This window comes from Aptenodytes patagonicus, chromosome 3, assembly GCF_965638725.1.
Source record: "Aptenodytes patagonicus chromosome 3, bAptPat1.pri.cur, whole genome shotgun sequence".
Classification (NCBI taxonomy): Eukaryota; Metazoa; Chordata; class Aves; order Sphenisciformes; family Spheniscidae; genus Aptenodytes; species Aptenodytes patagonicus.
In genome coordinates this window covers 71,090,488-71,113,567 of record NC_134951.1, presented here as the reverse complement: position 1 = coordinate 71,113,567, position 23,080 = coordinate 71,090,488, and the positions used below count along the sequence as shown (strand labels likewise).

General features: G+C 39.6%; 1 protein-coding gene across 2 annotated transcripts in view; it reads left to right on the top strand.

Moving 5' to 3' along the window:
- The first annotated feature begins 752 nt into the window (after window positions 1–752).
- Window positions 753–23,080, top strand: part of TULP4 (TUB like protein 4) — a 164,114-nt gene continuing 141,786 nt past the window's right edge. The window contains exon 1 of one of the 2 annotated variants that reach the window (XM_076333777.1): window positions 753–795. The gene's annotated coding sequence lies outside the window, so the exon portion shown is untranslated. Of the gene's footprint in view, window positions 796–870; window positions 935–23,080 lie in introns of those variants that run through there. The other variant, XM_076333778.1, reaches the window with a different exon arrangement.

Below are 23,080 nucleotides of genomic sequence, written 5' to 3'. Positions count from 1 at the left end.
TGTAGTGTTGATACCTCCGGGTTGTATCCTGAGTTGCCAAGTTTGAGGATAAAGGCATGCTCTCGCATAAGACACCCCCTTGACTCGTTATTGTAAGCATTATTTTCTGGGAGCAAACGTTATGCTTAGCACAGGGCACTAGTCAACACGGTTAATTTTCACTCGCTGTGGCTTTTGGTTTAAGTCAAAATGCAGGAATATAGTGGTGCCAGCGCCTGTGATTTTTGCTGGGAGGAGTGTTGATGCCCAGCTATTGGCACCAACTTCTTTTCCTTCCTTCTATGTTAGCCCTGAAGGTAGGAGGGAAAAGTCAGCTCCGAGTGCTTTGTTATCAAATACCCCCCAGTATCACATGCGGCCTTGGCTTCCTGTAACGCATATTGTGATTTCTTTTTCAGAGGAGGGCGAGGAAGGCAAGGGGCTGAGGGGGGACGGGGACGTGGGGGCGGCAGCCTTGGCCCCCCACGGCTGCTTCCCCTTGTCAAATGAGCTGTTATCCCGTCGCGTTACAGTGTCACGCCGTCATGGCGCTGGCCGGGCCCCACGAATGGGTCGTGGCCTTGCAGGGGGCACCGGGGGCTGACCGCGGCTCCGCGGGGGAGGGTTTCAGGCGCCTCCGCCCCCCCCCCCCCCGCTGCCCGCCCGCCCAGACCGGCGGAGCGGCCCCGGCAGCGCCCGGCGCTGCGGGAGAGACGGCGGGGGCGGAGCCGGGCCGGGGAAGTGTGGTGGTCACGTGGCGGGGGTCACGTGGCGGGGGAGTCGGGCCCAGCCGCCGCCGCCGCCGCTCCGGTAGCGGTGAGAGACGGAGCCGGGAGGGCGGGCGGGGAGGGAGGGAGGGAGGGAGAAGCGCGCGGGGCCGGGGCGGGCGCGGTGAGGGAGCCCGGGGGTGCGAGTGGCCGCCGCCCGCTCCGCCGCCGCGCCGCGCCCCGCCGAGGTGAGTGCGGGGGGGCGATGCGCGGGGCAGGGCCGCAGGGCGGGGGCGCCGCCGGGGGCGGGGTGGGCCGGGCCGGGCGCTGTGCGGGGCCGCGGGCGGCTCCGAGGCTGTTTTCCTTTTGTTCCGGTGGGCGCCGGCGGCCGGCATAGCGGTCGGGTTTTGGGGGGGGGGGGAGGGATGTCCCGGGGCGCCGCCAGGACGTGCGCATCCGTTGTGTGCCGCGCGCTGCATCTTTTCCGTGGCGGTCCCCCCGCGCGCCTGACGGACACCGGCCGGCGTCGATCCTGCCTCCCCCGTCAGCCTCAGGAACGGGGGGCGGGAGGCTGTCTGGAAACCCCGATCCTTCCTTTATACCTGCGGCTCCGGGCGCTCCGAAAGCCGGGCGGTGGGTCGGGGGTGGTCCCCGCCCTCTCCGGGAGGCCGCCGCTCCGCCTCGCCGAGCGGCCGGGGTCCGGCAGCGGCCGGCGCTTCGGGAGCCGCGGGCGGCGTCGGAGCGGGGAGCGGTGGCGCTGCCTCCGGCATCACCTGTGACCCTCCGCGCGCTGCCTGTAGCGCTGCGATTTTTTCCGTTTTTTCTTTTTCTTCTTTATTTTTTCCTACCTTCCCACCCCCTTCTCCCCCGCGCCTTTCTCGGGGGGGGGCAGACGGTCAGGAAATTCGCCCTGCGATACGGTGAAATTCGCCTAGCGAGTTAGCGAGTGCAACTCCTTCGCATTCTTTTGTGTTGTGTCTTCGCGTCATGCCTTTCAATAAACGTCTGCGTGCGAACGTGTTCGAGCACCTTGGCTTCCTAAAGGTTTCCTGAAAAGTGCAGGAACCATTTACCGATTCAGTACTTAAATTTGACTTAAACAGTAAAACGTACGATTAAAACAGCTGTATGGGGTCGGATCAAAGGTCCGTCTAGTTTAGATTCCGGTTTCTGCGAGCGGCACATAGCAGATGCTTAGGAAACACCGTAACAACAGGGTGAGCGTGCTGTGAAGCTTTGGGAAACCAGCCAGGCCTCCAGCGATTTGAGGTTAAGGGACTTCCTGAGTCAAATGGGATGTCTCGGTATTTAAGAGCCCTTTTTCTTCCATGACTTAGATATACATGTTTTCACAAAAGAACGAGACAAAGGCCTCTTAATAGAACAGGTTTATCTCGGCCTTTTAAAAAACCCCATAATTACACTCATATTATTGTCATAGGCAATTTCATTTTGCCGGGATGAAATTTGTCTGTCCAAGGATTACTGATTTATGAGCAACATACTGTGTTTTAAATAGGTAAGGAGTATTGGCAACGGATACTTTCTACACATATGGGAGCTGTAAATAATAAAATTGTTTTTTAATGTCTGTTTTTACAAATCATTTGCGAAATTTAAGTCTTAAACCCTAAAATATCTGTTTAGTAAAATGCAGTATAGTAAGAACTTGCTCAAAATAGCAAGTGTTTTATCGTAATACCATATTGACAGCTTTGAAGATGATTATATGAACATGAACCACTAACATTTAACTGTTAACTCTTTAAGCTTAAAGAGTTAACTTATATAAAAAGAATGGAACAGATTTCTCATTACATCAAGATTTCTGGTAAAATTATTACAATAATACTGTCATAGATTTTTCCGTAATAGCAAAATCGTTGTGATCCCCAGGGATACTAGCTATCAACTTGATCCTGCAATCCTAATTCAAGAAATAGCTTCATGCCAGGAGCTCCTAACCTGATTGCTCTTATAAGGAACATTTGCACGAGTGGGCCTCATTTTTCACAGGCAATGTGAATGTCAAGCAAAGCAGAGCTATTTCAAAAAACTGCATATCCCCCCGCATCCCCAGTGGCATTTTATAAGAAGGTCATTACCACTTTCTTGGGGGCTGAAAGGAGGTAGTGGGTTGGTGGGTGTGTATATATAGAGAGATATTTATAAGATTAAAAATAGCTTAGAAAGCTGACAACTATAACTGTTGTGAATGACTTTCATGGAAAGATGATTTTTTTTTTTTTGTACAACATGTCACTGCTTCTAACAGCAGACTGTGGAATTTGTTCTCACCTAGTCAACAGATGTTTATTCTAAAGCCCTTAACATATTTCACTATTCTATAAAAACCCTACTCAGTTTGAACTATACTGAGCTCCTGATGGACAGTTTAAAGTATTCAGTGTATTTTCTTCAGTAAGTTGATGAATAGATTTAAATGGTTCTATTGTAAGCTTACACCAAGAAAACTGTTGCAGTGCAACTTTCCTTAGCTTACGGAATCATTTTAATCACAAAAAAAGATTGGTTCAGCTGAACTTTCAGATAAAATTAGGGTTTTTTATAACTAGCCTCTAGAAGAAGTTGTTCTTGTTTTATGTAATTATTAAGCATACTTATAATACACAGCTTTTAACAGTACTTTTCATTAGTAGGTCTCAAAGCACCTTGCAAAAGAATTCAGTGTAATTATTCTCTTCTTATCTAAGGGTAATTATTCTCATCTTATCTAGTGCTCATAAAGAGATCATTGTCTGCCTGTGATTGCTGTAAGAAACTTTATAAGAAGGTCTAACAATAAAATCAGATTTTTGATCTAAGTTTTTTTACAATAAAACCCCAACAAACTCACCTTTCTGTTTCGTACAGTTTTCTGTTGTAGCATTTTTATTTCGTTTAATGATGCCTGAGGTAATTTCATACTGTGCCTTCCATACCAAGGTTGGAAGCTAAGCCTGTGCTTTAAGTAGAACAGACTACTCTTCTTAGTGTTGGAAGAGACCCTGCTGAAGACTTAACCAAATTTGTTGATGAGTTAGAGAATGATTCAGGACAGTTTCTGTTAAGGTGATCGAAGTAGTAATGGTGCATATCTCTAGTTCAGTTACCAGCAAGCTTGGCTGCTAAGAGAGTTTGTACGGATGTCTGTTGGTATCTATCAGGAGAAAAAAAAAGTGTGTGTGTGTGTGAATGAGTGACTTACATGGCCAGCATCCTCATATCTTCTTGGTTTTCCTTCATTTCCACCTTGCAGAGCTGGTGGAAATGGTATGGAATCTCGCATTTCTTTTTTTTGACTGGAACCACCAGTTCCAGTCACCTTCGGTGCCCCATTTTTGTAATGCATCTGGTAGCAGAACAGACTTCTGATGCTGGAGGTATGAAGTGCATACCCTTAAATTGTTGTCTTCGAACTACCTCTATCAGTTGGGGTGTGCAGATGATATCAGTAATTATATTGTTGGTGTATTTTAATAGTTTAGTTTAGGACTTGAGGTCTTCTACTGGGTTGATATTTTCCAAAATAGGACAGAAAGCCACTTATTTGTTCTTTAATTCAAGACAATACATTAAAGCATTGTCATTTAGGGATAAAATACAAGCTAGGAAATACATGAAAGATTTGATAATGGAAGGATTATAATTTGGGAACTGTGTAGTATACTGTATACTAAATAGTATGGGAACTGTATTCCCAGATAGTGTAATTGTATCCAGAAACATGAGCTTGTACAACTTAGTGTAAACCCTTTATTAAAGGGGACAAAGGCTTACCTACTGTAATGAAGTGTTTGCCAGCGGTCTTACAGGTGCAGTCAGTGATTTCAGCTGACACTGTAAAAACAATGCCTGCTTGTTGGCAGGCTAGCATCTAGACTTCAGTTAGATCTGTGTGGATTCAGATTATTTGGAAAAAAGGTCCAAGGCAGAAGTCTGAGAGGTCCAGTTCCAAGAAGTTTTTCTGCCCATTTCTGTGTTCATTGTTTTTGTGACTCTTGTTTTGATCCATGCTTTTGTATTTGATCCATTATTTCTATGTTGTGTTACTACATCGTTTTACAGTACTTAAAACTTCAATATCTTTTAAATGGTCTATGGTAATAGTTTTCACTTTGTGCTGATACCTATGAAAGACCTTAGTATTACTCAGCTGCACATGATATCCTTGATAGCTATACTATATCAAAGCTGGTCTGGAGAACCTCCCACTGGAAAGCTGGGCTGTTTGTGTGGCGTGGAGGTCCTGATTCAGTTGTGATTGTTGCCTTTTGCATAGTTTCAGAGCTTGCAGACCCAGCTGGTAGTCATACACTTTCCTAGTACCCTGGGTTTGAACAGTCTCCAACATCCTTGACGAGCGCAAAGTGCTCTTTGCGAAGCATGTACTTGAAGATCAGCTCTCCCATTGGAATATAAAGATCTAGCACTTCTCAGCACCAATACCAATCCATCCTATCAGTTCTTCCTCTGCTTTGTACATGCGATAGAATAGATTCCTCTCCTTTGAAGACACTCTTCTCATTAAATATTTGTTGAAGCAAATATCTTGCAGCTAAACTGATTTCTAAATAAAATCTTCATATATCTCGTTTCACTAGTTTGAATAATAATTGCAAAATAAAATTTGGAAGAAGGCCAAACCCATTCACATAGCCGTTTAAAGAAAATTACTGCAAATACATTACCAGTGGTACCTGGCACCATTTAAGCAGACTAAAGGAGTCATAAACGTTGGACACAATATGAAAGAAAAGAATCTTTCTGCATGTATATTAAGAATACTATAGAAGAGCAGTGTTTTTGAAGGTAAGTAGCAAATAAAGTTATTGCGAAAAGCAAAGGTTGGCTGCCCACTGTGATGGATCACAGTCCACAGGAGGCTCTTTAGTTGGAGAAAGACCATAGCTAACAAGATTCTTAAATTGTGAGAGAGCGCTCCCACTTTTATTCTGTTTTGGTGCAGTATCTAGTACAGTGGGAACGCTGGTCTGTTGGGCATCCAGGCATTACTAGCAATGTTATTGCTGCCTGTGCTTGATAAAGAACAGATTCCCCTATTCTAATGGCATGGTAGAATGACTTCTAGGAAATCCTTTCAGTTGTAAATAGCTAAAAAATAAAACACAACCCCAAAGATCTACCTGTCTAAAATCTGAGTAAAATACACAAAAGGGAGATTGACTATTATCTCTTGCAGATAATACAGGCTGTGGATAATAGTTAATGTTGTATAAAAATATAAAAAATGTTTCTCATAAAGCTATTTCAAGTGTTAAGTAAAACTTAAAAGGGGGAGTGAATTCAGCTAAGGGAGAAGGAGGAAGAGTTACATATTTGTGGTGTCTTCCCCAGCTCTCATGAGTGATGTAAGTATATTAAGAACTGTTACTATATAAATATCTTGGCTGCCATACAAGTGCCCTACATAGTGTTTGGAAATGAGGGAATTGAATAGTGTAGGTGTTGAACCAGTTTTTTTTTACCTTCCTTTTTCCCAGGCACAAAAATACGGACCTAAGAATGGCAGATCAGCTCAGACCAAAGGTGTTTCTACATCAATATCTTGTTTTTAACAGTGGATGATAGCGGATGCCTAGGGAAGAGTATCATAAGGCATGTGAATAGCTGAGTATCTGAAGGAAGTATCACTGGCTTCTGGCAGGATGCAGTTTAGGGGTCTCTGGGCAGGTGATTTGGTATTTAGTCATTTGGTTTTTAATAGTTGTGGTAAATTTATGCAATCTCTTTTTGAACCCTTGATAGCTTTAGCATCCGCAGCATCTTGTGACACAAGAATGACAGAAATGTAAGTGTCCATTTTTAGTTAGGCTGTTGCCACCTTAAAGGTTACAAACCTGCACTCCTTTCATTTTGCATCGTGAAAAACCCTGTTATTCTTAATTTGTAAAGTTTGATATCAAACTTGTATGGATAAAGTTGACTGCTTGATGTGTACATATGGAACATCAGACCTTGTGTGCAGACTCTTTCTTTTATTTACTGAGAAATATAAAAAAGAACTCTTCATGAAATCTTCTCACTTTCAGTAATGTCCAGTTTGCTTATGCTTTGCATTTCTCTTAAAATGGAACCTGAGAACTGCTTATAGCCAGTTTTGCTCTTAGCAGTGTATCTTTTCATAAAGACTAGAGCGTTCATATCTGTATATGAATTGTATCCGTAGAAACATTGTGAACATAAAAAGCTTGCTTTTGAAAAGTAATTGCCAAGTTTGTGATTGTTTGTAAGAATGAAGAAAGTTTTGATTCAGATTTTGGTGTGAAGTTTCTGTAGTTGAGTAGCAGAGGACAGGTATTATACCCATATTTATCATATGGTCATCCAAGAAAAATGTAAGACATTCCTGAATAATTTGGAAACAGAACAGTATGTAAATGAAATGACTCTTTCCTATGGCCAATACTTGAACTTTTACTTAATCTGTAAAGAAACAGTGATACAAATCAAACGGGTTTGATTTGCCTTTCCAGACTTGGATTGCTCTGGAGACTGCTGAGGACTTTTCCAGTTTGATATGGACTTATCCCTGGCTTGGATTCCTCCTTCCTCCTCTTGAGTGTTAGGGTTTGTTAGCAGATCTTTAAAGATGTTTGATGCCTAAGGCAAAGGATGCTTTATGGCAATATATATATATAATGGCAGTATATATATATGTTGTAGTTTTTTTTTTTTTAATTTGTCAGAACAGAAAATGGGGCTACAGCTCCCATTGTCTGGTAACTCTTTACGAATTTAATTAGATAAAGCAATGAAAGTGGTTGAATTCTAGGAGAGAGATTTAAATAAATGCATTTGAATCTTACAATGACATGGGAAGCTATGTAGTGAAAATCTGCTATCTTGTGTGAATGATTAAGGGATGAAATTAAACCAGCTCATGTTACAGGTATGCGATTTGGAACCATATGCAGTTTTCCCAAAGCGGAGGTGAAGATATAAAAAAGAAAAAAAAAAAGATTAGAGGGATGGGGGAAGGGACATGGTTCTTCAGAAGATACCTATAGCAAGCCCTATTATGAATTGTAATGGACCACCATGAGCAAGAATTAGTCTGTTTCTCTCAATAACAAAAACTTTGGTGCAGCAACAGCGTTCTATTAAAAGCAAATACAAATCATAGGATTAAGTGATTAAGTCCTCTTCCTCTGAGTTACAGACCTTCCAGAGGTGGATTCCTTCCAGATTTTGCCAGCCCGCTGAGGAGTCATTCTCTCTTCCTTTATACCAGTAGAATAACCCTGTGGAACATGTATTACATCCAATATATGTTATTTCCCAGTGTTACAAAGAGAATTTGTGAATTTAAAGGGCTGTTCACTGGACCTGTAATAAGATTGAGGAAAGTATACTGTATAAAAAAGTATAATTTGAGCTCAGTACTAGTGCTAGGAGTATGCCTGCACAGTATTAGCCCCTCCCTTGTATTTCCAGAAGGTTAAGTACTTCTTTTTATTAATAAAGGAACTGGAAATTGCTCTTTCTTCCAAGGATTTAAACGGGAGACCACTGATTAGAGAATGATGATGTAGCTTGGGAGATGAGGAAGAAGATTATATGGAAAATTCTCATAATACAGTTTCATTTTCAGTGCTGTGTTGGTGGGTTTTGCAATCGTTATTAATAAAGAGAGCAGATGACCTGAATAGTGGTTGTTCTGGGCTAAAAGTGACCAGTAATGCTGAAAGATTTTTATAAAAGATAGTGTCCTATTTTCATCAGATGCAAAAGTAAAGTCTTTTGTCACTGTCATAGGGAGGTTATATTCCAAAGGTTGGATAGTTACTTAGTTCAGTCTTCCCCTTCCCTCTTTGGAGTTTGGTTTAAATACCTCTGGTGTGGGGAAGCTTCTAGTTGGTTTGGAGAGAAAATATTTGTGATTTAATTGTCTAGTGCTGTGGTGACAGAATGAGCTCTTGCTGGTTTTAAAATAGCATTGCTCGTTGAAACTCCAGAAATACTGGGAAAACTTTGTTACCTGTTTTGGATTTGAATTTGTGTCCTTGTCATCCAAGGATGAGTGTGAAAACCAAGAAATGACCGGCATTTGCTTTATGTTGGGCAGAGAATGAAAACTTTCCTAAAACAATCAAATGACCTTTGCATGGGAAACAATAGGATTTTTATAGTGTCCCCAGGAGTAGATCTGCTACTAGTCCATTTTTGGTTAAGGAAGATATAATGGGATGGATGTGTTGTGAGCATTTGGATTATATTGATTCGCTTCCAGCTGTGTTGTCACAGTTTTGACAAATATCTTGGCTGATGACTGAGTGTCCATACTGATGTGCAACTGTCCATTTGTTTTCACTTATGTCTACTTCTGCTTTGTTTTGTTGGTGTGTAGACTAAGATCTTATTGCTTTCTGAGCCTAACACTTGCTCAAGCTCTTGGAATAACTTTTCTCCCTTGGAGAATCTTAAGAGGTTTGGGTTATTGCCTTCTTCACTGGCAGGACTAGGGTGGAAGCATTGAATGAAAGATCTGTAAATGCTGACGATGCTCAGTTCTGTTTCTATTCTGATTGCCCCAAGTGACATTTTTGAATGCACTTCTGTGTGTGTGGGCTGATAACACTATTGGTAAGAATAGGCTTGAGGTGATGCAGGTTGAATGGAGAAAGCCTGGAGAACATACTGAAGAGTACATGACTTCTTTGAGTTTGTGTCCTTGATTAGGCTGGGTTTTTTTTTTGGGGGGGAGGTGGTAGTGTATTTTTTGTGGGTTGTTTTTGCTTGGTTGGTTGGTTTTTTACAATGGTTAGGACAACTTCTTCCAATCTTTCTGGTTAAGAGTTGCGACCCTATTTCCTGGATGCTGATATTGTTACTGTCTTTGCCTTCATTAAAATTTACGATTTTGCAATTTTGTGGTATGCTAGGTGAGACTGTGTTTTGTTATTGGTTCCTTGTTTCTTCTATGTCTTTATAGCAAATGTAGTCACGAAAGAAATCTTGGGTTTTTTTGTTTTGTTTTAAAGCACCTCATTATGTTAGCTGATCTAAAAATCTATCTGGAAAATTGCCCCGACTTAAAAATAAATAACAATTGAACGCAGACATACTTGGCTGCACAGCAAGATCTATTTTTAGAAAAGGGTTCTGTCCTGTTTTCACTTAATTTTAATGATCTAGAGTTTTACCTTCATTTGAGAAATCCTCATGAATTTTGGCATGTTTTCCATTCCTTCCTAATAGATAAATGCATGCGTCCTCTGGATTAGATTTCAGAATCATTTGTGTAGGGGAAGCCCTGCTTATCTGTCAGATAACCTCAGGTATTCCAATAATTCCTAGTGTGTTCGAAGTTCTGCCTCTGCTTGTTTGGTGTTTGCTCTAGCAGGGTCTTGTGATTGGGAAGGTGAAGTAGGCTGTCAGAGGTTGCTGCCATATAAATACAACATATTAAAAAAGCAACTGCAATCCCATGTAGATGAGTGTTCTGATGAAATGTTTTCATTTTTTAAATTAACCTGTGTCAGTCTAAGTTAACAGTTACATTTGGATTTTATTTTTGTGGTGCATTAGTTGATGATTACAGCAGCAGACTGGGAGTCAGAACTACTGTACTTCTCTCTCAATTCTGTCATGAGCTTCCATATTGCCTTGAGATGCTTAATTGTCTTTTACTCAGCAGTATAATGGGAATAATGCTATTTTCCTACTTCTCCTAGGATCACCGAGGCTAGTAGAGCACTTCTAGGACACTGGATAAAAGGTTCAAAGTTCAGGATCATGTAAAAAGAAATCATCGTGCAGTTGGAAATGAGTCAAATGTTCACTCGACTGAAGATGAATAGGCTAGGTAAAGGTTAAACTAAAAAAGTTGCAGAAAGAGAGGGGACTGAAATAGGACAGGCTAAGCTATAAATACTGTTATGTGACTCCTTATTCCCTTATTTTCTTGTTGATTCTTGAGACTGTGAACTCTTGGCCTATCACTTAACATCTGTAAACCATGAGACACAGCAATGATGCTAAAGTAATGATAGTTTAAAATAATAAGATTGGCAAAAGAGCACGCCTGGATGAGGTACCTGTGTAGGGCACGTATTTGGACATATCCACTAAAGCACTCTTGTAGTTGAAAGACTCCTCTACCTGTTTGTGGCAGATAGTGAATCACGGAAAGGGTCCATAGTGTTGCTAAATTAGAATATGGTGGTTTGGGAGTTAGCAATAACAAGTCTGTATCGGTCATTCATTGGCAAGGGTGTGTTTGTGACGGAAAGGTTGATTCAACAGCTTAGTGCATTTCTTTCTCTCCTATGTAATAGAAAATGCATCTATAGACTATTCAGCTTTATCCATAGAGGTGCTTTTTGGCTGCAAATTTTTGAGTAAGGTTGTGGGAGTTCTCATTTTCACAATCCTTTAGCAATGTCTGTGTTTTCTGAAGCAGTACGAATAAAGCAGGGATGCTCTTTTGTTGAAAAGTCTCATCCTACCTGTTGGGATTGTTTCTGGAGGACAGACACCTAATTCATATAATAATTTTCTTTAATACTTACTCAGCTATTATGCCCCAGACTTATGTTTGAACAGTGTGGTATACAATATGCAAAATACAATTTATCCATGTCATAGATTTGTTAAGACAGGAATTAAACATTAAGGTTATGTAGCCTAAACTTCTGCACAGCACTGTCTTTGCATTATATGTGAAGTTGGGTTCTTAGGTTAAACTAAAGCAGTGTTCTTTTCAGAGAAAGTAATTATGGGATTTTCTATTATTGTTAGACTTAAATTCATGATACGGGTTCTCTCATGTAGTCAACTGCTAATAGGTCTGTTCTTTTCTTGCATCTAGGTATAGGTAGAGACCTTGTGAAGAGGAGAATAGTACTTCAAGGCAAAGAGGCAAAGATAAAATTCCTTAGGTCACAGAGAGGGGTAAGAAAAGGCAAGAAGGTCCTTGCTTCTCATTTTGAGGCTTATCAGTGTTCTGGTGCAGATGTTTATTCAGAAATTTAACTGAACAAAGAAAACATGCCATGAAAAAGGCAATGAACTAAATTGCATTCTTTCATGATAATTTTCTTTGCTAGGTTTCTCAAGTTGTGGCGCGAGGCTTCTTGGGTGTCTCACCTTGAGCTGCTTGCCACCTCTCTTTGTAACATGTCTTGTTTACCTATCTTTTTCCTTTCTATTTTTTGAGATACTTATTCTCTGTCTTCAGAGGTTTACCTGCCTTCTTTGAGTAGCTGAGTAAATTTAGGGGTCTCTCAGGGATTTAAATTTGTCAAAAGATGATAACGCTGTCATGTTTCTTGCCTTGTCCCTCTGCATTTTTGAGTTTTTCTTTCAGGATAAGCTCCTGTGGCTATGCGGTTGATACTGTGCATGGTTCCTCAAAGTGAGACTGTTAAGGTTTTTGCTCTCCAGACTCTGATGTTTGTTAGGTGGCCTGTGCCGTAGTACTCAAGCCTTCTCTTTCAAGCCTTTCTTGCAGAATATTTCAAAGCCATCTGTTTTAAAGTACGAATAAGTGATAATAGGGAGGGAAAAATTGTGAGAGATGCTGGTTTCCATACTAAATAAAACTCTCAGAAGTGCACGGCTTGTTCGGCAGCATGAGGATATCTAATGCACTTTGCAGCACACTTGCTGTGAACTGACAGCCAAAGACCTTTTCTTCAGTGTTTTGGAAAATTTCAGGCCCAGAACTCTGGTCAAAACACTATTCAGACAAAAAACGGTATATAGCCACTGCTCTGAAAGCCATAATCTCTATTCTTATATTAAGGTTTTCAGACTTAATATAGAGATGTCCCGTACTCTCTACTGTTTGAAGGATCAAACGCTTAAGAAACATACTTCAAATTGTGAGTTATTTGCCCTAGCACCAATTCACATGGAGTATCTTCTACAGAATTTTTCTGGTATTTACAAACAAAGTGGGCAAAAGCTTAGATTTTCCTAGAGTAGGTTTGTTTAGTCTGTGTTTGATTTTTTTTTTTTTTTTTGTCCTCTAAATTCTGAAATCCTTACTGATGATTCTAATTATAAACAAGACATTCCCTCATGCTAATGATAAGTCTAAATCTGCCTTGGGACAATTACCTCTTTCTTAGCATGATGTCAGTGGAAAGCCTGAAAATGCTGCCACACAGCAGCTTGCTTTCTCAGCTAGAAAAGAAATGTTTATTGTCGGTGGCTTGTTAGATCCTTAGTATCATAGAAATTGATTTTGTGTAGTATAATCATAACATCCTTCAGTCAAATGCCCTGGCTCTTTGTGGTTATACCCAAAATCAGCAGGGTATCATAGTGTGTTCATAGCTTGAGCGTATGAAGACATATTTTGCTGAACCTGAGCCTTGATCAGCTGGAAAGGTTGCTTCCTGCTTTCCACTGCTGGTTTTTGGTGCATGTTTGTGTCGTACAGAAACAAAAATGAAACAAAGGTATTGGTATTATACACAGGTTTTGGGTTGAGACAGGCATATTGGTTGTCAAGGAGGTATTTTTGTTTGTCCTGTCCTGTTCCCCCAGTCCCCCTCATGGGATATGATTACAGTAATAGCCAAAAATGTGTCTGGAAAGAATCTAGCATGAGGATAACTCCTCTCAGAAGTCTACAATCTGTATTTGGTTTTTAAGGCAAACACCTATTGTACACTTCTATCAGTTGGGTCTTTACGGGACTAATAAGAAAGGAATCACTGCCATCTTAATTTTTTCATCAGCATTTTATCTCTGTTTTGCATAATTGCTGATTGTACATTGTTTTTCTAATAACACACTCCTATCTCCCTATGTGAACCTAAAGTGTCTAATTTATTGAGACAGGATTGTCTTGCTTAGTGGATTTTATGAACATGTCATTTCTCATGTCAAATGATTTAGCATTTCATTGGCATGCTAATAAAAAAATGCTTCAATAACTTTGGTTTTGTTTTCAATTTTTTTTTTTGAGTGTAAAAGTGTCTTAACAAATGCTGTTGCTAGACTGAAGGACACAGATTCTCCCACCCCCCTCCCCCCAAACCCTGTATCCCTACTAAGCTAATTAAACATCCCTTGTACGAGATGGCAGATGACGCTCTGTAGTATGTGCGTACAGGCTGTTGGCCTGTTTACTCAGTCCGGGAAATTGATACCATGCCTGAAGTCCGATTCGGGCCTTTTGCCCAAGAGCTTTAGCATCATGGCTTCAAAATAAAACTGCATGAATTCCACATGTTAATCTAGTGCTCTTTCTACCCTGTGAACCACCTGCCTGTTCTCAGTATGACCTTAATTCACCCCATTTTCCCAGAAGGAAACTTGCTCCTTGTGTTTCCGCTTTCCTCTTACAGGGATTCCCTCCAGCTCTGTCATTAGCTGCGTGACCTGATGTCTCAGCTGGAAGGGAGCAGATCAGTCACTGGTCAGGTTGGAGCCAGCTTCTAAAGATTGACCTACTGCTGCCATATGACACTGCAGGGTTTGGCAAATAACCATTACAATTTTTCTTCTCATGTGGGCATACGCAGATGGCTTTGAATGGGGGGGAAGTAGAAATACTAATTTCTGCATAGCTCCTCTATTATGAACCTGACATATGTATTGTTGATGCCATATTCATCCATCTGAAACCTTGTGTATGTTGAGATTTGAGGTATGAAGACTCTATCTTTTCCTGAAGTTTTAAAGAAATAAAACTAGTATGTCTAAAGGGCTTTAGCAGACAAAATGTGTCGAAGTCTGGCTGTGACAGTTTGATATGTCTTCTCCTGCTGTACCTGGTAGAGATTATCACCAGTCCACTGCTGAATGATTAGAAGAGAATGTGTGCCTGTACCTCATGCAATTTACTTTAGAGTTCGGCTTTTTAGCTTGGTCTTATCTTCATTGTCAGCTTTTAAACTGAGATTCAGGACTTTTTTGTGTTGTGATGGAAGTGCAGACATGGGTCCGTAGCAGAGGAGGAGCCTTTCTGACAATCCCATAGCCAGAAGTCTTTTTTTACTACGATATGTTAGAAAGCATTTACAGGGTAGCTAAAAATGGATATAAAAAGATACTATTTTTAAGTGGAACTTTTTGTCTAAGTCTATTGCAGTAAATTTAGCCTTTAGCATATGGTGTCAAATTTAAATAAAATAGCTTCGCTAATAAATAATGTGAATACGTATTGCTTAAATATTTTTTGCTGAAGTTTTAAATCACATCACATCACTGAGATGAGGGAAATTGCTGGGTAAATAATTGGATTCAGTTTGCTGAAGGGGCAGATCAGCTTGCAACAGATTTTCTTCAGTAGGCATAGATGGAAAATTGTTTATTTCAGTATAGCTTATGTCAATTTTTTTTTTTTTAAAGGAGAAACTGAAAAGGATTGTTTTCCTCTTGCAAAATGTAGTAAAAATGAAATGTGATGTTGAGATCAACTATTTCTGCTGATGTAGTGATGTAGTATCTAGAAAGTAACCTCAGTTCACTAGCTAAAGATAATGCTTCCTTTGATTTAAAAAATAAATAAATAAATTTAGTTTTCAATGAAAAACATGATTAATTAGAGGCATATCAATCCAAAACATCTAGTGTAGTTTTATTTTATTAGTAACATTCTCTACATCTTGTAAAACTTGGATTTGTGTAAATGGAATTCTAGTTTCCTTTGAAACTAACTTCACACAGTTGTGATTTTGGAAGATAATCCTAAAATGTAATCCTTTAATATATTGCAACTTTGTTTTGCTATCCCCAGCAACATTGGCGACATTGGGTTTGACTGTTGGCAGTGGTAACTTCGTGTTCTAGGGTGGGTCTTACAGCTCTTCAGAGTACCTTGTGTACTTGCAGTGTTACATATGCATATACGGTGTGTCAGTGGTGCCTATGTGGCAGTTTGGAGAACATCTGGTCCAGAAAATGAGAAGGACCATTTACCATTCTTCAACACCAAATATGCAAATCATCAATCTGAATGTGTGTTTAAATTATGCAATTACTTAAATGTGAATGTATTATAGCATTGCAGTTAGCAAAAAGAAATATCAAATGTGAGGTATAAGCTATGTTTACTTGCAAATCAACATGAGTTTAAGGTTACTGTCTAGTAACAGGCTTTCTTTCAGAAGAGGAGTAAAAATGCAAAGTCAAATTAAAATTGCATGTTTAAATCAAATTTCCTTCCTTGATGATTGAAATAGTAACTGTTCTTCGTTACTGTAAATCATTTTGAATTAACTTGGCCTGAGTATCTATCCTTCTGCAGTGAACTGCAGAAGTGTTTTGACACAAGATGTGTTTCACCAAATGTTGATGGATATTTTCAAATATGAGAACAAAAAGTAGAATGTTGGTTATGGCTTTTCCTGTGGATCCAAAACAGGTAAGTTTTGAAGCAAGATGCAAATGGACAGGAAAACATGAGAGAAGCCACACTTAATGGGTGACAGGATCGTAGCACAGACTGGAAGCCAGTAATGGTAAATTCTTCCTTCTTATTTCGATGCTATCTTTCCCTTCAGTATTAAGGAGGATGCTCCAGCTCTGTCCCGTGGGGAAGTTCCATGGTGCAGCTCAGCCGATCTAACATCTTTCTGTTTCTGAAAGGTCTCCCTGCACCTAGGTCTTGTGGGTCCTGCCTGCTCCTTTGCTTCAGCTCCAACACTTCAGCATCTGACCCTTCAGTGAGTTGATCCACTTCCCTAAGGCCACAGAATACTCCTCACTTTTTTTAATATTTATTTTCTGATGTTTTAGAAAACTGAGTCTGCAAGGAGATGTCAGACAGGCATCTGGCAGTGAACAGAGGGACAAGGGCCAACCAGATCTAGGAAGGCAAATTGGAGTAGGTCATAGGGGTGGTGGAGATTAAGAAGTCTTTCTATGGCATAGGCTGCTTTGAACAGTTTGCTTGTCTTGCAGGCCTATACCTTTAGCTTCCTCATCTGTTACAACAGAAATGATGCTTACCTATCTTACAGGGCTGCTAAAAAGACTTTGTAATGTGTGTGTTCAAGGCATCATAAGTGGTGGGAAAGATCTTACAGAAGCAATCCTGCCTTGCTGTATACTGAATGTACTTACTACTTTTGCCATAAAACTTTATTTCTCAAGAGATAAGGTGTCATAAAGCCATTGGATTACCATTGACAATGGTAATTTTGCCAGTCACGTATCAGCTTTTCTGTTGAAGAATGATGAAGGTCTCTTAGCATTAATAATTTTGTGGGAAGAGCAGGGCTAGCTGTTTGAATCATTGAAGGTTGCTATGAGAAACCCAGTAGTGTTTCCATAGGGCATACCAATGTAATTATAGAAGCTTCTTTTGAAAATTGGTAAGGCATCAGTTATTTGTAGCTCTGCTTCAGAGCAAATGAAACAACAAATGTTGAACAGAGCAGGTGACCTGCGTGTATCCTGATTTTCTTTGCAACTGCATGTGGCCTTCCAGAAGATGGGCTGTGTTTGCTTTTAGTCTGTTAGAGCTCTGGCCGATCTGGGTACAGTTCTGAGAAGCAGCAATAAAGGGCATTCACTGTCAAGCCGTAGTCGTTGCTTTGTACTTGGCTTTTGGCTCTTGCAAGGAGAGCAACAGATCCAAGAATCACAGAACACACTGCATGGGGGAATGTTACGAAACTGTAAGTGCCTTGCTATGCTCTGCTTAAAAATTTTGTTAAATTAAAATGTTGGAGCATTGAGAGGGAATAATCCTGTGACATCTGTAAGGCTCTGCATAAGAAACCATTTTATTTTAGAACATCCCAGTGTATGTGCTCCCCATCCCAGTGGGAGACAGACTGCCCAGCAGAAGATAGTCTGTAATCAGATCCCTGCAGCTCTGCATTGCTCTAGCATGTCTGCCTAGAATCTAGCAGTGTCTTGCTTTATTTTACTGTTCATAGTGCTCTCTGTGAGATGGATTTCTTCATCTGAAATGAAAATTAGTAAACATAGAAGTGCAAACTAAAGCTTGTGAGTTACATTTATAAAAAGCCACGTTACTGGTTTCAGTCAACTGAAATATCAATTTAACGTATTTTCTGGATGTGAGCTTTAACTTCTCAAGCTTTCATAGCATTCAACTTAAGACATGAGGTGATAGTATGAGCTCTCCAGCCTTTTTTGCTTACATCAGTTGCAAGACTTCGGAAAATACTTTGCTTCAGATGCTAACTGTAGTGAAGCAGCTAAAAAGAAATCTGATAGATTGGATATGGTATTATCATTTTATTGATATTTTGCCCTTAAAGGAGAAAAAAAATCCATGAATCTTGTTAATACTGTCTCCTACCTACTTGTTATCCAGTAGAAATAACAAAAAAATTTAATATATGCAAGATAATTAAATGGACCAGATAGGTAGGCATTGCAGACAATTCATAGCTGTCTTGGAATATTGAGGGTAGAATATCTATATCTACATGGATGGAAACAGGAAAGAAGTTTCAGAGAGCTCCTAGCCCTAGTTCTATACTTTGATCATTCCTGAGAGCAAGGGGAAGAAAATTTAGTTTTGTTAGCAGTCCCCTTAAATGCCACGTACGTGTGGGATCTTTTGGGTTTTACTTGCTTAAGGACTTTGTGTGCAGTAGGGATGGACAGGAAAGGATGGAATATTTGTTTGATGGGTTTTGTGGTTATCCATCAGTAAAATGTTGTTTACTCCCATTTTTAGTGATAGATTTTGGATGGATTACTGTAGGAATGACAATGTGGGGAATATTTGGAAGATATAACTCTGACAGTCAAACTACAAATCTGTCAGGTGCATTAATTTGTAAAATTATTTGTTCCTATATGATAATCGTCTTTGGGGGTTTGCTTTTTTCAAGATTGTGGTGGAACATTTATCCATTCACTGTCCATGTTACAGTTATTTAAAGGTATATTTAACATGTTTGGAACAGTGTATGCCATTTCCTTATTCTCTCTTATGGCTTTGCAGATGTATTAATGCACTGAAGTGTTCATCCTGGGAACATTATGAGTTGGTTACTCATCCTTCTTCTCCCAGATAATCCTAGCAGCCTTTCCATATTCTGCTTTGACCAGTGGCACAAGCATTACACAGCCCCTTATATGAGGGAAATACATTACAATATGGAGACAAGGAGAAATAGCAGTGGCAGTAATATGGCTGTTGCTATGATGGTCTACGGTTATAAGCAAGACAGGATATTTAGGTGTAATGTCTTGTTTTATATCTTTTTACAAAGAAATAGGCTGATTTCAGGTGAACACATAATCTTTGGATTTATTATTTAAAGAAAATTTCTGTACTGAAAGAGTGGTTAAACATTGGAACAGGCTGCCCAGGGAAGTGGTTGAGTCACCATCCCTGGAAGTATTTAAAAGATGTGTAGATGAGGCGCTTAGGGACATGGTTTAGTGGGCATGGTGGTGTTGGGTTGACGGTTGGACTCGATGATCTTAGAGGTCTCTTCCAACCTTTAATGATTCTATGATTCTATATGAAGTATAACAGATTCTTCTTTTTTTGTTCTATATCTTACATCATTTTAATCAACCAGCCCAATACAGAGTTGGTAGGTTGACGATCCAGTGAAGTCAGCATCTGTATCAGGTATTATCTGAGGTTTTAGAATCACTTAGTAACTAGATTTTCCCATATTTAATTTAGGTTTTTCATTTTTTTACTAGTTAGGAATAGAATTTTTGTATTCTGACATTGTAATTTGTTTGTTCATCAGCTGTCTTTCTTTCATGCTGTCATTCAGTAGAACAGTAAGTGAAAAGTAATATATTATTTTAGTTATTACGGTAGAATTTTCATAAAATGTCATTCTTGAGTTACTTAATTCCAGAAGCTTTGTATCAGCTTTGTGAAATACTGTATATTTTACTTTTTTGTCTAAGTAATGTTTTTTTGTGCATCTGTCTACTACAGATCAAATGTAATGGGTGTTTCAAGCAGATGCTGAAGTGTTGATTTCATCGCAATCTAGCTAGTATAGATAACAAGAAAGCATATAGTTTTCTCCTAGTAACCTCCTGTTATCCTATGGTCTGTGCATCATACATAGTTAATGGAGAAAGTATTGAGGTGTCATGACAGCATTAGATACTGAAGTAGTATACTGTCTTATGTTACTTGAATCTAAAAAGAAACTGGAATATACTGATCCTCTTAACTATAGAATTGAAATCCTGAAAAAGATGTTTTCATGTAATTTGTTTTAAAAGATTTTGTAAGTTCAAGGGGACCACTGACACTCCAAGATTATGATGTTACCTTGCCAAGCTGCTTACCAGAAAAAGCAGCAGAATTTTCCTTGGCCAGTTTGCAAGCAGAATTTTTCAAAACAGAAGAGGAACCTTCAGTACAGCTGTTGAGTTTTATAGAGAGAATGATCAGGGTGGATTATATGTTACCAGGTTTTTGTTTTTTTTTTCTCTGATTGTTCTGCTTTTTCACCTCTTCACATAGACATACAGAAATAGCACTTAATATAGTAAATATTAGGCTTTTATACAGCTCTGGAGATACTTTGTGAAGTACTCATTTAATAAAAAAATGATTGTACTAAACCAAGTTTGTCTAAATAGATAGTAATTCTAGGCATAGAAGGAAAAAAACCGACTGTATGTAAGATGGCTTTAAAATTTCAGGTCAAAATTATATTGTTTATGAAATTACCTCAGATTGCTTTTATCTTCTTATTGTTACTTTTGGCTAGAATCTGCAAGCATGATGGAATCCTAAGGAATTTACAGTCATGTTAAAAAAAAGGCAACCTTTGCATGAGCAAAGCATGAGTGCAGGAGTATGACCTATATTTGTCAGATTTAGCAGAAGCAGCCTGCTAAGTAGCACATTGTCTACTAAATGCAATCATATTACTTTCCCAAATCCAAGTTTTCAAAATGAAGTAGAAAATGTATGAAGCTGACATTCTTCAGTTGAGTCAGTCTTTTCTCTGGCCTTTTTGAAAATTCTACCATCTTCATCTGAAGATCATTGTGCTTCTTGGGAAAGGCAGTAAGGTGAAACTTGGCAATGGGAAAGATGAAAATCCAAACAAAGAACTCCAGTATTGTTTTTTTTCTCCTGTTTAGTTGTGGGTAGCTTTAGCTTTGTGTGTATGTGAACGCATTAGCTCTGTGTGAATATTTATCTAAAAGGTATAGATTTAACTGCAACGATGAATCTTCCCTTTTGATTTTCATGCTTTGTAGATTCTGAAACTAAGCTTTACCAAAAAAATCTCGTAAGCATAGGTTAGGTAAAGATGCTGAAAGGCATTGAGAGTTTTGTGTTGAGGAAGAGAAATAACTGGGTCCAAGAAGTTTGATAGTTACTGCATTTCTGTAACTTCCTGGGGAAAAAAAATGAAATAAAATCAGTTACAGGACTGGCTGGGAAGTAGTGAGAATATTACTTTTACTTAAAAACCCCCAGAAATTTACAGCATTTTTTTACTTTCTTGGTGAAACCTGAATGTTTGTTCAACAGAAGAGCATTTTCCATAAGTTTGTAGAGATTATAGTTAGAAGCAAGCACTATCTGGTAGTACAGAGTTAAATGAATTACACGAAGTCTGGCTATCTTGGGATGTTACCATGTTAAGAAATAGATATATCAATACAATATAAAATGAATAAATTTTATATTGAAAAGTATACCTTTCAAAGGCTTACTCTTTGCAGATTGACAAAGCTGAATGGGAAGAACTGGCATCTCAACTAAATTTTTAGTTAATTATAGAAATGAATTTTATAAACAAAATTTGAGTAGTCTCTTTTTTATATTGACAACATTAAAGTGAAATGTTCGGAATTCTTACTTAAAATAACTGATGTTGCTCCTTGAATATATTTTTCCAGAGTTTGTGAAAATCTTTTTCTATTAATTCATTTTCATCTGTGATTATTTTAACACGTATTTCTGTATCATATTTAAGAAAATAGAAGACACAGTCCTCGATAGCTGTCCTTCCACTGAATACTTCTGTAATCAGCAATTTTTACCTATTATGGACTTCTTACTAGAAAGGTTGCAGTGTCATGCTGTCATGCAAGAAGGATGATAGAGCTGTTTGCGACTACAGCATAGTGCTGTTTTTTATCCCCATTTCAAAATTTTATATTTTATGTACCTAAATCTTTCATTTGTCTAGCAGGAGCATCTGGCCAGGATGAGAGAATCATAATTGTGAAGACCTCTACAAAGTAAAAATAATTAGACACAAGACTGCTGTGCTAGTTTACCTAGGTGCAGATCTGCCTTCCTGGCCTCAGCTTTCCCACCAGAGTATGACTGTGCATAGAGGATGCCTGCTTCTTGCTGGCCTCCTTGCCTCTGTCTGTACAGGTGACCAGTTAACACTTGGCACATTAATGCAGACAGAGCAGCTCAAAAACATCATTCACTTAACTGAGCACATAATGTATGCAGCTAATCTCATGCCCTCTGAGTCTTGCTAGTGAAACAACTCACTTCTGTACAGAAGTCTTTGCTTTGCTGCAAGCATTCATTTAAAGGTCCCAACTCTTATAAAGGCCTCTTCAGTGACTGTCACTTGTCAAGGTTGCTCTGAGGCAACCACTCTTTGAGTCTGTCTGTCTTTGTGATACTATATTCTTTTAACCCAGAGACCTTGGCACAACCTTGCAGAACCTCGAGGAAGAAACATGGAGCTTGAAGCAAAAGGGGACAGGTATGGGGAGGAGATGAATCTGTTCTTTAGCTTTGCCTCTCTCTTATGTGAGGGCAGGAGTATCCCTTCTCTCCATCTAGACCTCTGAGCAGTGGTTGTGAGGTGGTGCAAGTCCTCCAACACAGACCAAAATCTTCAGTTACGGCACATTTGAGGGACAGTCAGGACTAGAGTTAAGTTCTTGATGCCAAAGACCGAGAAACCCACGTTCTTTGAAAACTGCAACTCTTGTCTTTTTGTATTAAAAAAAAAATAATAAAATACCCAACTCATTGAAGGTCTCCAGTGTGAGAAGTGCCTTGCTTCACAGCTCTAGTGCAGCCTGTGGTGAGCAAAGGGCTGCGCAGTGGGAAGCTCATACCCACAATCCACTTCACACCTGTGATGCAGCTTGCAGGCATCACCAGGAGCTCCCCCCCCGCAGGCTGACGCAGCGTCCTTCCCTGCTGCAACATGCCGCACTCAAACTGCTCCACAGAGATTATCAGATTTCTGACTGAAATGAAAAATGTCTTGCTGTCCAACAGAAATAATTCTTGTTTATGGGGCTCTTCTGAATTTTAAAAACTGGTGGCTTCTGTTATTTTGTCCCTTCGTCTGCCCCCTCCTATTTTTTATTTTATTTTTTATTTTATTTTTTATTTCCAGTGTTGCATACAAAGTTGTATTGGGATTTTGGAGGAGGATATCAGAACTTCAATGTATGTTCATAAGAAAGTATTCAAAGAGCCTGTGGGCAGATATTGGAGG